Consider the following 17,628-nt stretch of genomic DNA (forward strand, 5'->3'; position numbering starts at 1 on the left):
TGGGCACCAATGGAATTCTCTCACAGTGTGGTGGGCGCAGCCACAAAATGGCTGCCACAGCTTACCTTCAGTCACACAGTGAAGGTCTCTGCGCTGTGGCGGCAACTGCTGCCAAAGCAACTTTTTAAGAAATCTGCACAGCCAATCAGAAACCTTGCTGGAGAAAAGCCCCATCTGGTCTTGCCTACTTTCTAAAAACACTCGATGGGTGCCAGGAAAGGCATCGGCAGGCACCATGGTGCCCACGGGCATCACGTTAGGGACCAGTGAAATAGAACCACTAGACAGACATCACACGTCCAAAATGCCATTATATAAACAAGATCTGCAAAGACAGTGGGAAATTGTAGAGCGGTTGAATTTTGGGACTCTACACCGCACACAGGCCAAAGTTTTAAAAGCAATCCTCATTAGCATTGTCATAGTATTTAGGGGGGAATCAAGTTTTTGGAAAGATGGTTCATTAAAAGCAATGAGCAGAGGCTACCTGCTGATGGGAGAGATGGCGTCACAGTATACGGTGATGGAGAATGTGCCATGGCCGACTTATCTTGCGCTTGCGTACACACAAACACCCACAACCCATTGATGTTTGGGGCAAAATGAAAGCCTCCATTGTCGTACCTCACAGCTATGAAAAGTTACCTTGCAGGACTCCCGAGTATCATGGTCAGGGGGTCTGGAGTGTGACCATGAACATCATAGACTGACAGGGGGTGTGGATGCCAGCCTCCAGGTGGGGCCTGGGGATCTCTCCAGACTACAGAGTTCTGTTCCCCTGGAGACAATGGATGCTTTGGAGAGGAGGCTGAAGTTGGTTCCCAGTTCATTCCCAGTTCCTTATTCACATTTTCTAGTTCCTGAATGATATTGAGAACAATTTAAAAGCTCTGCACCCCAAAATAAAGTCTGGACCACCACATATCATGCATCTCCATATTCAAGAGACTGTGCCTTCCGAAGGGGTGCATGCTGGGTCCTGGTCCAAAGTCCGGTTCTTATGCCAGCTGCTCCCAAGTGGGGTGCCCCAAGGACAAATGTACATACAGACACTGGGGCCCAGTTGCTGTCCAAATCCAAAGTTTTTTTGTACCACCGCACATTTGGGGACACCCCAAAATAAACTTTGGACCACCAAACATCATACACTGCCACATTCATGGGACTGTGCCCTACAAGGCAACCTGTGCTGGATCCTGGTACGAAGTCCAGTTCTTATGTCAACTGCTCCCGAGTGGGGTGCCTCCAGGACAAATGCCAATACAGACACTGAGGCCCAGCTGCATCCCAAAACAATCTTTGGACCACCCCACATTACACATCCCCACACTCCAGAGACTGTCCCCTGCAAGAAGACATGCAGTGGTGCCCAGTCCAAGCACGGGTTCTGGCACCACTGGCTTCGCTTCTCTGTCTGTGTGTGCATTTGTCCTGGGGACACCCCACTTGGGAGCAGTTGGCACAAGAACTGGACTTTGTACCAGGATCCAGCACATGTTGCCTTGTAGGACACAGTCCATGAATGTGGCACTGTATGAAGTGTGGTGGTCCAAACTTTATTTTGGGGTGCAGAGGGCACACAACTGTTCCAGTTCCTTAATCAAATCTTCTTTGCAATACAGGTTTCTGGGGGGGGGGTTGATACAAAAAGAAGCCAGTGGCGCCAGAACCAGTGTTTGGACTGGACACCAATGTATGTCTTCTTGCCGGGGACAGTCTCTGGAGTGTGGGGATGTGTAATATGGGGTGGTCAAAGATTGTTTTGGGGTGCAGCTGAACTTCAGCGTCTGTATGTGAATTTGTCTTGGGGGCACCCCACTTGGGAGCAGTTGGCACAAGAGCTGGACTTTGGACCAGGACCCAGCATGTGCCCCCTCGGAGGGCACAGTCTCCTGAATATGGAGGTGCAAGATATGTGGTGGTCCACACTTTATTTTGGGGGTGCAGAGCTTTTAAATTGTCCTCAATATCATTCAGCAACGGGGAAATGTGAATAAGGAACTGGGAATGAACTGGGAACCAACTTCAGCCTCCTGCTTTGGAGAGTGGGCTGTATGGCATTGCGCCCCACACCTCCCCAGGTTCCATCCCCAAATCTCCAGGAGTTTTCCAACCTGGATCTGGCAACCTTACCCCCTCCCGCCAGTGGACAGGGGTGGGGAACACCTGGCAACCCTAACATACAGTGTTAAGCGCCCAAAGAGTTCAGACACCCCCTTGCCATCTTCAGGGGGGGGGGGGTTGTGTCTCAGAACCACACAGCTGGTGAACCAGAGTCCAGTGAGCCTCAAAGACTCCAGGTCCCCCCCCCCCCGCCATCATCTTTTTTCTCCTCACCCACACAGGAGCCCCCCCCCCTCCACTATCTTACTTTCCCCTCCTCACCCACACAGCTGCTGGGGGAGGGGGTAAGCGAAGGGGGCTTCTTTCCCCTCCCACAAAACCCTCAGTGGAATTCCACACAAAATCTCCTTCTCTTGAGGGTGATGCAAGGAAACCTGGGTTCGAATCCCTCGCCCAGCCACGAAGCTCACTTTGGACCCACTCTTGTCTGTCAGCGTACCTCAAAGGGCTGTTGTTAAGATAAAAGCTGGAGGAACTGCCCGGGGTCTCTTAAACAGCACGTACATAAACGGAAGGGTTTGGGGGGGGGAGGGGCTGCCTTCTCTTAGGAACCTCCTGATTTAATAATTCAAGCCTTGGAGGGAGAGAAACGGCAAAACCCACTTTTTGACCCCCCCCTCCTTCACCAATGGAATCGCCGAGTGCCTGGGGGGGGGAGAATTAGCCCTGCCATGACACCTTAACCGGGGGGGGGGAGCGTCAGACGACCCCTCCCACACTCACCCAAAGGGACTCCGTCTCTTGCGCCTGCCGCCCTCCAGCCGGCCCCCCTCCAAACCGGCTTCCGCCTCGGATCGAACGCTCGGAGCCGCCACATGACCCCCACGCACCAATGGGGTGAGGGCGGAGCCGGGTGAGTGGTCCGTTGTAACGTCAACGGAGGCTGGGTTGCCGTGGTAACCGCGCCCTCGCTCTTGCTTCCGCCTTTCCCCTGCCGGCCTTAAAGGGCCCGCGCGCTGGAATCTAGAAGTGGACCCCCTTGAATGCGCTGTCGAGGAACACGGCAGCACCCGCTGCAACCCGTTGCCCGAGTCGGGTTGCTCCCGCCTCAGCAGCCCAGGTTTGAAAGGCTTTTATTGCCACCACCAGGAGCCCTTGTGCAATAGAAGAAAGGGAAAGAGTGAACTCCTCAAGCCGAAAGCCTCCTTTAATGAGCTTTTAAACATAAGAATAAGAAATATTATTAAGTCCTGCTGCATGCACATGCCACCAAAACCGGATGCTTGCATCTTAGATTATGTCTGTGTATTGGGGTTGCCAACCCCCAGGTTGGGCCTGGTGATCTCTTAGAATTATTACTCTCCAGTTCAAGGGACCAGGCAAGCCGGTGATGTGAAAGACCCTTTTCGGCCTGAGACCCTGGAGAGCCACTGCTGGTCTGAGTAGACAACGCTGACTTTGCTGGACCGAGGGTCTGATCCAGGATAAGGCAGCTTCGTGTGTCGTCTCTGCATCATAAGACATCAGTTCCCCTGGAGAAAATGCCTGCTCCAGAGGAACAGACTCTGTGCCTCACATCCCTGCTGAGCTCACTTCCCCAACCCCGCCCTGAACACAGGCTCCCCCTTAAACCTCAAAGAATTTCCCTAGCCGGAGTTGGGAACGCAAGTGTGTCTTCCCATGTTACAGATGGCAAACTGAGACCAGTAGGTACTAACCACTGGCCTGCCCCCCACCTTGCGAACCTCAGGCTGAACGGGAGTTGTCACCACCAGTTCCAAGTTGTCCGTTCTCTGTCTTTTCACTTTCCAGACTGAAAGGGACACGCGGCCCAAAAAAGAAGACTCTCTCTGCAGGAGGCGGGTGGGCTTGCTTTATTGGGGAGCCCCCGAAGGCTACAGTGGAATCTGAAGCCCCTTCATGAGATGCCGGTGTTGGCAGTTACTCCGGGGCGACCGACACTTCTGCTTCAGGTGGCGAGGGAGCGGCTGGTTCTTGCGGTGCGAATGGCGACGGTGGCGCCCTGCAAAAGCGGGAAAGAAGAAACAGACATACGGCAGATTTCGTCTTCCCTTCTGATGCTAGGTCTCATCGTCCACATACACAGCACAGAGCTGTGGGTCTTAATTGGGGGAGCAGGTAACTCCTTTTTCTGAAAGCTTGCAAGGGGCCGCTGTCCCCCAAAGACATGGGCAAAAATATCCTCTGGGATGAAAGCAGACAAAATGTGCCTCCTGCATGGACGCCTGCTTCAGAAGAGCGGGAATTCCTTCTACTCCCATACTTCTTTGCAATACAGGTTTTTAGGGGGCGACCCAAAAAGAAGCCAGTGGTGCCAGAACCAGTGTTTGGACTGGGCACCACTGTTTGTCTTCTTGCAGGGAACATTCTCTGGAGTGTGGGGATGTATAATATGGGGTGGTCTAAAGATTGTTTTGGGGTGCAGCTGAGCCTCAGGGTCTGTATGGGCATTTGTCCTGGGGGCTCCCCCCCCCCGAATGCTTCATATCTCTATATCTCTCTTTGTTGCTGTGGGGCTCGCCCTACCTCCACCCACCCATTCCACACATCTTCATATGCACTGAAAAAAAAATGGCCCCTGTTGGAACCAGAAATCAATGGGACTCTTTTATGGTGTCCTACCAGTAGGCAGAAACATGTGTGTGTGTGTAAAGTGCCGTCAAGTCGCAGCCGACTTATGGCGACCCCTTTTCAGGTTTTCATGGCAAGAGACTAGCAGAGGTGGTTTGCCAGTGCCTTCCTCTGCACAGCAACCCTGGTATTCCTTGGTGGTCTCCCATCCAAATACTAACCAGGGCTGACCCTGCTTAGCTTCTGAGATCTGACAAGATCAGGCTAGCCTGGGCCATCCAGGTCAGGGCTAGGCAGAAACATACACCAAACTATTACTGGAAGAACCAGGAAACTCTCCCGGTTCGCTGCAGGGCTGGTGGTCACTCCTGGAAGACGTAGATCAAGATGTGTCAAGAGTCTGGGATAGAGCTTCGGCAGACGATTCCTCTGACCAATTTTGGTCTTTTCAGAGCTGATCATAGAATGGTCCATGATGTGACCTCAGTCAGCATACCCTGAGGTGGGGCAGCTCCCAGGGCTTCTGGTGGGGCCCACTGCCCTCCCTCCCACACACCTCCCCTACCACCTGTCCATACATGTGCCGCTAACAGCCCACTGTCACTGAGGAAGGGCAAGTGGGTTGTATGCAGTGGGGAATCTCCTGGTGTCAGCCGCTGCCCCAGTCTCAGCTGCACACACTGGCCAGGGCTGTTGGGGAAAGGGGGTGCAGGAAGCCGAGCAAGGACAGTAGGAAGGCTTAAAAGTGGGAGAAAGATGCACGGGGAGATTGGGGGGCATGCAGGTGTGGGGGTAGAAAGGATAGCATGGGGGGGGACCTGGTCGAGGGCAGATGGGGAGCCCCCAAAACCTGGAACTGGATCTGTCAAGCATTCATCCAAACTATTTAAGAGCACGTTTCTTACCTGACTGAGACACGACAAAACCATCACAGGGACACACGTGCTTGTGTTTCCTTTGCTTCTGTGAACCTAAAATGACATTGACCATCAGTGTATATGTTCTCTGCAGGGAGCATGCCAGGATTTGGGGGAATGAGATAATCAGCAGGCCTCCTTAACCATCAAAAGGGTACAAACAGAGTAGACGCTTGGATCAAGCCAGTGTGGTGTTTAGAATGTCGGAGTAGGATCTAGATCATGATGGGTAGTCATGTTGGTCTGCCTGTAGCAGTAGAAAAGAGCAGGAGTCCAGTAGCACCTTAAAGGCTAACAAAATATCTGGCAGGAGTCACTAAGACTCACAAAAGCTCATACCCTGCAAGAAATTTTGTTAGTCTGTAAAGTGCTACTGGACTCTTTCTCTTTTCTACTGGAGTAGGATCTGAGAGACTTGGGTTCAAATCCCCATGCTGCTATAAAAGCTCCCCAGATGACCTTGATCCAATGGTTTCCTCTCCGTTTAACCTACCTTACAGGGCTGTGATAAAAGAAGGAAGGAAGAAACCACACCTGGGCCCTTGCAAGAAAAGCAGGCTAAAAAATATGCCACCCAGCTAGAAATAATGGTTCCCCTGTCTGGGGAAATGTCAAAGCAGAGAACTTGATGCCACAGATAAATACAGGAGAGGCAGAAAAGTTTCAAAAGGCACGCCCAGATGGCAAACAAACCAGGCCAGTTTCTGCTGGGGAAAGCAAAAACAGGGTTTGCTTTTCAGCTTCTTTTCCCCTGGCTGGAGGAGGTGAAGTGGCACTCACCTGGGCAAGGGCAGAGTCCACTCCTGTCCCAACTTGGCTCAGATCTACTCGGCTTCCCCACTGCGTGGCCAATGTGGAATCTGTGATCTGTCCCAGAAAAGGGATACATTAGCAGATGATCAGCCCCACACATACAAAGTGTTTTCCAGATCTGGCCTGACCCAACAGGCAGGGAACAGATGACAAAGTTTAAGAGAGGCCAGACAGAAAAGCCAGGGAAAGGAGAACAAGGCAATCGCTCTTGGCCCCCACGCTCTTTGAGACAAGGGAATCTGGGAGGAGGTCGTTCCCATTTTCATGAACACCAGAAGTAGCCTTCTAATAACTCCGTTCACAGGTTACAGTGAATGCATGTACAATCCGTGTACCGTGTGCACTTGATTTTTCTTTATGCGTGCATTGCTTAATTTTCACATTCAAGGTATGTATAGCTTAATGTGTGATGGAAATCCCATAGTGATCCAGGAACTGGTCTCTGGTTTCATTTGTAAAGTGAATGTCTATTGGCTCTTTGTGGTAAAGAGATGTAAGAATGTATAGGCTATGTACAGTCTGTATATTCACTACAGGGCTCCAGAGTCATGCCACTGGTCTGTCTAGGTCAGTCTTGTCTCTGCGGACTGGCAATGGCTATGCAGGGTGTCCAGCAGAGGTCTTTCCCATCATCTATTACTGAATCCTTTTAACAAGTGATGTCGGGGATTGAACCCGGGACCTTCTGTATGCAAAGCAGGTGCTCTACCACTAAACCACCACCCCTCTACCAAATTCTCCCATTACTTTCCCACCCCAGCCCCTCTTGAATACCGTCACACACATTGGAAGATTCCATTCCAGCAGTGGCCAGTCAGAGATGCCTTTCCCCCAGCACCAAATATTCAAAGGTATACTGCTCCTGAACACAGAGGTTCCATTTAACTATTGTGGCTAATAGACATTGATAAAATCCATTTTTCATAGATCTGTCTAATCTCTAAGAATAATAAGAGGGAGAAAAGGACATTTTTTCCTATTATCTCTTCCCTACCACATTATCTCTCCCGTCCCCACTCCCTTCACTGGTCAGTGTCACAAGGAAAAGCAAGGAGCTATGCACTCTATATATGCCCAATTCTTAGATAGCCCAATGGAACAGAGAGTCTGCCTGTGTGGAAAGGCAAAGACAGAAACACCCATTTTTAATTCAGTTGTGATTTATCGTCTTCTATAAAATCTTCTTTTATTACTCCATTGATTTCACACTTTCCTGTATGTTCTCACAACTATCATTTAATCTGTCTGCTGTCTGGTAGAGATAAGGCTGTTACTCCATTCATAGTTTACTATTTAACGGCCGCTTTGAAGATACGCTGAAAGTTATAATCAAGTTATGCATAAATGCTCATTAGCATACAGGCACCCATTTTGAATTGGAACTGTATCTGCCCAAGTGAGGGAGAAGCCCCAACTCCCTCCCCAGGGAAAAAAAGCATCTAACACTATTTGGCCTTGGAGGAGAGTGCTCGTAAAAGATTCTTAAAAAAAAAAAAAACTGCAGTAATAACAGCTATGGAAAAATATGTTTTCATACTGCTGCCAGGCAGAAGAAAGATAGCATGTAGAAATTATAAATCAATAAATAATAAATCTGCTGTGGCCAGTGCTGCAGTGAGTCCCGTTATGATAGGTAATTTTACATTTATTCATTTCTAGGCAGCCTCTCCAGCAAGTCTCAAGACACTTCCCAGTAAAATAATATGGAATACAACTTGGAAGACAATCCACAAATAAACGTGGTGGTGGTGGTGGAGGTGGGAATTAACCGCAATAATTTTTTTAAGTGTAAAGAAAGTAAAAAAGCAACAAATGCTTTTTTAAAAAAAAATCCAGTCTGAAATACAAACGACTAAAACAGCAAAATTGAAATGAAGTTGAAAGGTCAGCAACATGAATCAACAAAAACACAAGCGCTCTCTAAAAGCCTAGACTAGAAGTGCCCTCCCCTGATGCCTACAATTCAAAAAAGTAGGCACTGGAGGAATTTCACAAGGGAGGTGCCACCATGGACAAGGCCCTGTCTGTAGCAGAAAGTATCTCATGCCGTTCATACAGCACAAGGCCTTGGATGGCGACCTGAATGTCTGGGCAGGTCTGTCTCAACCTTGCAGTCAACTTTTTCTGTTCCAGTTCTGCCGTGATAAGCAAAGTAGCTGTCCTCTCTCTTGCTAACTGCCTGCAGGCAGGGCAGACCGTCAAGTGGAAGGGAATAAAGGGGGCAGATTCCTCCTGGGCCCCCCTCATCCTTCTTGCTCACCTTTCTCCCCAGCTGAGATGCAAAAGATACTGATACACAGCAGTAGCAGCAGGACCACCAAAACTAGGAGTCTTCCCATTTTAATGGCAGGGTCCTGTGGGGCTCTCTCCACCGACCTTTTATGATTAGGGGCCTTTCCACTCATGCCACCGCCTTCGGTCTTCCCATGATGTCATTTTTGGGAAGGCTTAAGGTAGAAAAAGGGGATAATCTTGGGGCAGTCCCGCAGGCAGTGGTGCAGAACGGCTTCCTTGTAACAAGACCTCCTTGACTTTGTTTGGAGAACTATTGAAAAAATTGTCATCCAAGAAGGGAGATTTCTCCCCCACACACACACACTTGGCAGGTTCTGGTGGAAAGGGCGTGGATAATTGCCGGAGCCAAAGGCAGGGAGGGTCAAGAGGCATTAGTCAAATTCAAGATGAGGGATCGCATTGCCAGTTTCTGATGCCTCCCTGCAGATGTCGGAAGTAAGAGATCAAAAACCATGATGCTGGGTATGCAAAGGAGGAAGGCTTTTAAAAAATAATTGGATGGAAGAAGGGAGGCTGGGTTGATGGAAGAGAAGCCACGGCTGCAAAATTCCCTTTTCCATACCTCTGTAAAAAGTACAGGGCCTTCCTTTGGGAAAGGGCTGTGACTCAGGGCAAGAGGATCTGCTTGGCATGCAGAAGGCCCGGTGGTTCAGCCCTCAGCATCTCCAGTTAAAAAGGACCAAGGAGTAGGTGATGTGAAAGACCCCTCTCCTGAGACCCTGGAGAGCTGCTGCCTGTCATGAGTAGACAATACTGACCTTGATAGGCCAACGATCTGACTCAATATAAGGCAGCTTCACATGTACAAGTGGGCATCCTGTCACCAGCACCAGACTGTGGCTGAATGCCGCTCTTGGCTCGCAGGCCAACAAAGCCATAATGGCCAGGTGCGTTCTGACATACTGTGGAGAGTGGGGAAGTCCCCGAGTTCAAGTGTTATCTTGGTCTTAAGATTCATTATGATAGTTTCAAGTGGGTAGCCATGTCTGTCTGTAGTACTAGAACAAAATTTGAGTCCAGGGTCACCTTAAAGTCCCATCAATTTTCCCCCAGCATATAAACTAGTGTGAGTCAAAGCTTTGTATCTGACGAAGTGACCATTGACTAAAAAAAGCTTATACCCTGGAAAAACTGGTGACCCTTAAGGTGCGACTGGACTGGAAGGTTCATTATATGGTCTTAGACGAGCATACATCTGCATGCTTGCCCGTCGTGAGAAAGGAGCCGTGTGTCCATTGAGTCATTTGGATGCATTCAGACAACTTTGGATGGGTCCGTGTTCCATATGATTACACTGATTTCTTTTTTAAAAACTTATTTGTATTATTATTTAATAATAGAAACAAAACCTATAATATTGAAAATACAGAATAGAAAATATAATATGAACAAAAAGATACAGAATAATGACATAAAATATTAAATATTAATAACCTAACAGTTTACTGCAAAATATACTTTCACCCTAAAATATTACTTTTACTTTCATACATTAATTTACTTGTCTACCTTTGCATAACTTAACATCGCTCCCTATACATTTTTAGATAGTTTTATATTTCTAAATATTTTTCTTATATATTCTGTCTTACTATGTTTAACTCTAATCCTTTATATTAATGAATTCTAAATATTTTAACTAATTTATGTAATCTTATTCAAAATATTCTAACAGCCCATTCCTGAGTTTTCGGTATGCAAGGATGGTGTAGTGGAGGCACAGCCGCGGGGGACCCCCAGACAATTCCCTGCCCGCCAAAAGCTTAAAAAAAGGCTTTTTTCTTTTTAAAATGGGCCTTTTTGCCCTGTTGAAAACAGCTAAAAAGCAAGCGCAGCAATGGCATTCTTGCCGCTGGCATGCTGGGCTGAAAGGGCACAGGGAACTGGCTAAATGCAGCTCCACCTACCCCCCAGCACGCCCCGGGAACGCCTGCCGGAATGCCCCCCGGAATGGTGGCGCGGACCTGTACGCCAGTGGGATGCTGGTGGAAGGCCGTGCCGGCGTTCCATGGTGGCACTACTGCAGCCCCAGGAAACCAGCATCCGGGCCTCCACGCTGGCACTGGGGCCACTAATACTGGCATAAGTAGCCCGGGCACCAGTGCGGGGGGGGGGGCAACACTGGCACAGCCCCTTCCTGGCCTCCTGAGGACTTTCATCATCAGAAGTCAGGAATGCTCTGTAAACATTATATATAACATGTAGGTTTAATTAGTCACATAACTATAACTGATTCAATCAATTTGATTATCTTTTAATTATACTGGTGAACATCTTCTGTGTGTGTAAAGTGCCTTAAAGTCGCAGCCGACTTCTGGCGACCCCTTTTTTGGGTTTTCACAGCAAGAGACTAACAGAGGTGGTTTGCCAGTGCCTTCCTCTGCACAGCAACCTTGGTATTCCTTGGTGGTCTCCCACCCAAATACTAACCAGGGCTGACCCTGCTTCGCTTCTGAGATCTGATGAGATCAGGCTAGCCTGAGCCATCCAGGTCAGGGCGGTGAACATCTTACCTCGACATAAAACATAACATTATTATTGATTAAATTTATTCTTATCTAATCTGAGATTTTGACATAGAACAGTGGTGGCGAACCTATGGCACGCGTGCCAGAGGTGACACTCAGAGCCCTCTCTGTGGGCACGCGCGCCGTCGCCCCAGCACAGAGTTTGCCTGAGTTCGTTCCCCCGGCTGAGGAGGCTGGGGACCAGCGGTGTCTTTCCAGCTCCTCCGGGAAGCGCCGGGCTTCTTCCCAGCGCCTTCTTCGCAGTTGCTGGCTGCGTGCTCCTGAAGTGAAGACAATGACGAGCCTTCTGCCAAGGACTGGAAGATGCAGAGCCGGGACGGGGCTGGACCAGGAGTGGGATGCTTGGGTGGCCGTCTGCGGCGGGCTGGTTGGTGACTGCAGCGCGGGGGATTGGCAGTGAGGGCCAAACGGGGCCCCACCTGGCGTTTGTGCTGGAGCCAAGCCCTTCACTTAGCCCAGGTTTCCACTCTGCTCGTTCATGCAACCGAAGGTGCCTCTGAGCGCATGCAGAGGGCTGTCCCCACCATCAGCTCCCCCCCCCCCGCATAACAGTCTTTTTAAATTCGTATGAAGATAACAGTTGGGAAAAGAACCAAACTGAAGGGGTTGGGGCTGTGCTCCAGCTGCTTTCCTTCCCCCTGCTCGGCCGCCTATGTAGGATTGCCAACCTCCAGGTAGTAAGCAATCAAAAATCAACCTCCAGGTAGTAGCAGGAGATCTGCTATTTCAGTTCACCTGTGTCAGGAGCAAGCCAGGAGGTGCTGTTGTGCTGTTCTGTCCAAGGCCAGTCTGTGCCCCGTGTTTAGTCTTCATAGATTCCCATACTGTGGGAATCGCCAAGTGCTCCTTCCTGCCTCTGGGAGGGGGGTTGCCTAGGTTACCAGTTATCTCCTTTTGCTTTTCCATATATGCTGTGCACCTTGCCTTTGCCCCGTACTAGTGTCCTTTTGAATATGGCTTCTGAAACCTGTCAGTTCTAACCAATAAAACTGCTTTCATGGATTTGCCGTCTGCTGAAATCTGTTTATGGGTTCGCCGCAGGGCTAGAGCTTACATTAGGACACTAGTCACTATCCTTACTTGTTGACCTTGGCTGGAGCCCTGGAGGGTTCGCCTGGACACTTGTCTCCTCGGCTTGGGGCGCAAGACGAGCTCCCCGAGGTCCCTGACTTTCGGCGTGTCGTCTTGGAGGAGGCTTACGCACAGTCCGTTCGGCTGGTTGGGCTGGTGATTGATCAGTGGCGTCCCCCTGGAGGACTCAGGACGCTGATCTACATGCCCACAACAACCTTTTGGGACTTGATACTTTGCTGGAGGAGGCCCGATTAGCGCAAGAGGACTTTACTCTCCTAACCCGGTTGTTAGCTGAGCTTACGCTCCGCGGGACGCAACAGGAGTCGGCGGCCCCGATCCAGGGGCCCAAGTTCTGTTTCTCAATGGTGGGGGCTCTGGTGGGAGAGGTTATGCAAACTGTTCCGGATCCCACCCTATGCCTCCGGGAAGCACAGAACGCTGCCGCCAGGACAGTCCTGGTTCTTGTGGATTTCATGCCGGCCACGGCAACGGCAGCCGACATCGATAAGATACTAACTCCTGAATTCGGTCCTGCCTCTGCGGGTCTGGCTCAACAGGTCCAACCGCTGTTGGGCCAGCACAAGGAAATCCAAATACTCTTGGAGCAGGCGGCCGAACCAATTGTGACGGCTGCCGCCGCTGCCAAACTCGAGGCGGACCGCTCGCTCGCTGACCAGAGGCGGGCGGAGGAGCAACTATTGGCGGATGTGGCCACCGCTTGGGCGCGGGCAGGAACGTGAGTGCGGTCGAAAGTTTGTGGGGGATCAGACTGGTCTCTCCCCTCGTTGTCTTTGGGCTCCCCGGAACCTGGCCTGCCCCGGGATGTAGCGCGCAGGCAGCGGCTCACCTTTGCTCCTGACGTCCCAGAATATGAGGAGGAGGAGGACTTGTATGCAGAGGAGGGTGACTGGAATACAAACTACCGAGCCAGCCAAGCCCGACAGACCGGGGTGGGGCTGAGGAGGAGATCCATGCCTTAAGTTTTCAAAACCGAGAGCTTTTGGATCGTATGGCTCGTATGCAGGACCAAATGGACGGTTGATGCGTGAATACGGTTGCCTGCAGCGAGTTCAAGTGGCACCTGCGCAGGCACCGGTCCCAGGCCAGCAACCCCCCGGCCAGCAGCCCCCAGCGCAGCCAGCACCACAGCAACCTCCGGTACAAGCGCCGCCAGGGCAGCCGGGACAACAACCCCAGGCCAGCAGCCTCCGGCGCAGCCGGCTCCAGGACAGCCTCCAGCACCTCCACCAGTGGGACCGGTGGTGCAGTGGAAGCAACCCCGATTGCGTGTGACATTTGATGGCTCTGCATTGCCTTGTTTTCTTCACCAAGTAGACAGTTACATGAGAAAACAAGGGCATACCTTTCCCACGGAAGACAGCCGAGTAAGGTTCGTTTCCTCACTTCTAGCTGGAAAGGCTGCAGAATGGATGGTCCTCCAGTTTGATACTCGGGCCCACTCCATATGGTCACTTAATGAATTCATGCGAGCGTTGAGAAGACGTTTTGAGGATCCGTTTCAAGGGGAGAAGGCCAAAGCGGCCCTCCTACAACTCCGTCAAGGATCCTCCTTGTGGATCAAGGATCCTCCTTTGCGGATGAGTTCCAAAGACTCGCTAATAAAATAGTGGACTGGACTGAAGCCACCCGGGTGCACTACTTCAGAGCAGCATTGCAGCCTGAGATTCTAAACTGGGCATACATGCAGCGAGACCCAGCCACCTTGGAAGACTGGATTTTACTGGCGGAAGAAGTGGAAAGCCGCCGCCAGTTTATTTATCTTGCCCGACGGCAGGCCAGGGAGGGGGGAAGCCAGAAAAACCCTCCCAAACCTGCCGCTCCTCAGGCCCCAGGGAAGCCGGCTCTACCTCCACCAGACTGAGCATTGTGATTTCAAAGGGGAGCCTGCCTCGTTTGCGGGGCCATGAGTCACTTCGCTGCCACTTGTCCATCACGTCCGGGGCTGCCGAGTCCCACTCCCCAGCCAGATGGGACTCCTCGCAGGAGAGGACGCGCCCGGGGGAGAGGCACCGCAGCCGAGCGGAGCATCCCTCCAAGACAAAAAGCGCTCTCAGCTCTACACGCCGGAGAAGTGATGACGGACCTTTTGCCAGCGGACCCATCGGGGTCCAGGATTACAATTACTACTCCTGGGGAGAGTAGCCCTGCATCTTCAGAGGAGAGTGACCACTGGAACTCCCCAGCCCTTAACTTGGAGTCTCCTCTTGACCAGCCCAAAAATGGACTGGGTCTGCGGTAGAGGGAGCGATACCGCAGACCGCAGGTGTTCCTGCGAAACCCAAGGCTCCTGTCATGGTGAGTGAAGTAGAAAAGACTGTGTATGTAGATGTGATATTACGACATTATAGAAAAGGTCCTCAATTACAAGTTTAAGCCTTAATAGACTCTGGGTGTGCCCGCTCGTTAATTAACGAAACCACCTTTAAGGTGCTCCAAGTGAAGTCAGTCCGTTTACCGACACCTGTTCACTTTGCTCAAATGGATACCTGTTCACTTTGCTCAAATGGCAGTGATTTCAGGGGGGACCAGTCGACCGTCGCACTCACAGAGTGGCGATGGGAATTGGCCAACACTGGGAACAAATCAACTTCACTATTGTGCCCAATGTTCAATATGCTGTGGTGTTGGGAGCAAATTGGCTCAAAGGGCACAGTTCCACCATAGACTGGGAAGCTGAGACCTTAACATTCAATAACCCGCTATGTGAATTGCACCGATACGAAGTGGCTGTTCAAACCATAATCAAACCAACTCCTGCCCTGGTCTCGGACACCTCCAGTCTGACCCAATTGCCACTCGACTATCAGGACTTTGCAGATGTATTTAATGTGCAGGAGTGTGATGTGTTACCCCCCCCCCCACCGCTGGACGGACTGTGCTATTGAAGTGGTGGGGGATGGAAAACTGCCAAAGAGTAAAATCTACCCAATCAGTCCTACGGAATGGGTGGTGCTCCGCGAATTCTTAGACAAGTACTTGGCTCGCGGTTTCATCCGACCCTCCACCGTGCCCTATTTGGCACCGGCTTTCTTTGTACGTAAGAAAACAGGAGATTTACGTTTGTGTATTGACTTTCGAAAACTCAATGCTGTTACTTAAACAAATGCTTAGCCCATCCCCCTCATTTCTGATCTCTTGGGACAGTTGAAAGAGGGACACATTTTCACCAAATTGGACTTAGTTGAGGCATTACAGAGTCAGAATCCGGGAGGCAGATGAATCTCTGACTGCCTTTTCTAGTTGCTTTAGAATGTTCGAATTTATGGTGATGCCTTTTGGATTAAAAGGGGCCCCGGGGGTCTTCATGCAACTCATTAATGAGATCCTCCATGATCTACTGTTCAAAGGAGTGGTGGTCTATTTAGATGATATTCTCATTTACTCTAAAACCATGGATGAGCACGTTGCCTTGGTTCGAGAGGTGTTGCAACGTCTCAGAGATAATCAGCTGTATGTTAAACTGTCTAAGTGCGAGTTCCATAAGAAGCAATTGACTGTCCTAGGATTTATTATCTCACACCAGGGACTGACTATGGATCCTGAAAAGGTGCAAGCAGTGCTCGATTGGGAACCACCCTCTACTTGTAAACAGGTCCAAAGATTCCTCAGGTTCGCGAATTTTTACAGGGCGTTCCTCCCACATTTCACTCAGATTGCGCTACCCATCATGAACCTCCTTAAGACTAAGGGAAAGGGGAATACAGCCACCTTACCCAACGCCCGGGTGGAGTGGACCCCCAGTGTCAAGCCGCCTTCGATAGTCTTAAGCAGCTTTTTACATCCGAACCTGTTTTGCAGCACCCGGACTGTAATCAACTATTCGTAGTGCATGTAGACGCTTCTGATGTAGTGATGGGGGGTGCACTCCTGCAGCGGGGGGAGGATGGGCACCTGCATCCGTGCGCTTATTTTTCTAAAAAGTTCACTCAATCTGAACTCAATTGGACCGTTTGGGAAAAGGAAACTGCTGTGGTGAAGCATGCCCTGACAGCGTGGAGGCAGTTCCAAGGTGCCCTTTGAAGTGTGGTCCGATCACAAAAACCTAGAGGCCCTAATGGGGGCTCGCAAGCTGTCCGCGAAGCATGTGCATTGGGTGGACTTCTTTGCCCAGTTTCGATTTGTCCTAAAATATTTACCAGGAAAGCAAAACCTTCTGGCTGACGCTTTATCCAGACTTCCCCAATATCCCACCAAGGTTGATCGGCCCACAGTCGCTTTTCACCCCTGCCCAATGAGGTCTGTTGCCCACTTTGGCCGTACAAACCCGCTCTCAGACCCAATCCCCACCGCCGCTGCTTTCGATGGGGGGGGAAGCCCCATGCCCGGCTGAGCCGACAGCACCGCCCGCCTCGCTTCCTCCTCCCCCTGAGCGGCTGACAGCCACGGTCCCCGAGGTGCGGGAACCCGAGCGCCCCGTTCAGTCGCTCCCTGCACCTGTATCGGCTCCATCCCCGGTCAAGCTGCCCGCCGACTCCTCTCCGGAGGGGGTGGAAGGACTGTCTGATTCCTTTAAGGAGACTCTCCTTCGCAGTTATCAAGAGGAACTGTCCTCGCAAACCCTCCCAGCTACTTTACCTAAACGCAGAGAGTTTTGGTACAAAGATTCTAAATTGTTCTGGCAGCGTTGCAGGGAAAGGTTTTGGGTTTTGTTCATGGCGCCAAGACCGCCGGACATTTCGGATTCCTCAAAACATTGCATTTGCTATGGAGACAGTTTTGGTAGGCGGGCATGCAATCAGATGTGGACTCCTTCATCCGCAGCTGCCCCATATGTGCAGTGGCCAAATGATCACAGGGCAAACCGCCCGGACTTTTACAACCGTTAGAGACTCCCTCAAAACCGTGGGAAGTGATTGCAATGGACTTCATGACGGACCTACTCCCTAGTGGGGGAAAGACAGTTCTTTGGGTAATTACTGATTTGTTTTTGAAACAGGTGCATCTTGTACCCTGCGCAGGTATCCCCTCTGCCCCGAAATTGGCCCGCCTCTTTGTGTCACATGTCTTCCATCTACTTTCCTTCCCGCACAAAATTGGCCCGCCTCTTTGTGTCACATGTCTTCCATCTACTTTCCTTCCCGCACAAGATAGTGACGGACAGGGGGTCAACTTTCGAGGCCAAATTCTGGAAGGCTTTTCTCAAACTGGTCGGAGTAGAACAAGGACTTAGTGCCTTCCATCCCTAAACGGACGGTCAGACTGAAAGGGTAAATGCGGTGTTGGAATGCTATTTACGCTGTTACGTTAATTACCATCAAGATTCAGCCCTTTCCAGGTTGTCCATGGTAAAGAGTTTGGCCGTGCTGGTCATATTGATGTTTCTG

The 17,628-nt window shown here is 50.7% G+C and overlaps 1 protein-coding gene across 1 annotated transcript in view; it reads right to left on the bottom strand.

Annotated features, from left to right (window-relative positions):
- Positions 1-2,879, bottom strand: part of LIPE (lipase E, hormone sensitive type) — a 31,677-nt gene extending 28,798 nt beyond the window's left edge. The window contains exon 1 of the mRNA XM_056847746.1: positions 2,848-2,879. The gene's annotated coding sequence lies outside the window, so the exon portion shown is untranslated. The remainder of the gene's footprint in view (positions 1-2,847) is intronic.
- Positions 2,880-17,628: the final 14,749 nt, after the last annotated feature.

Source organism: Euleptes europaea, chromosome 3 (assembly GCF_029931775.1).
Source record: "Euleptes europaea isolate rEulEur1 chromosome 3, rEulEur1.hap1, whole genome shotgun sequence".
NCBI lineage: Eukaryota > Metazoa > Chordata > Lepidosauria > Squamata > Sphaerodactylidae > Euleptes > Euleptes europaea.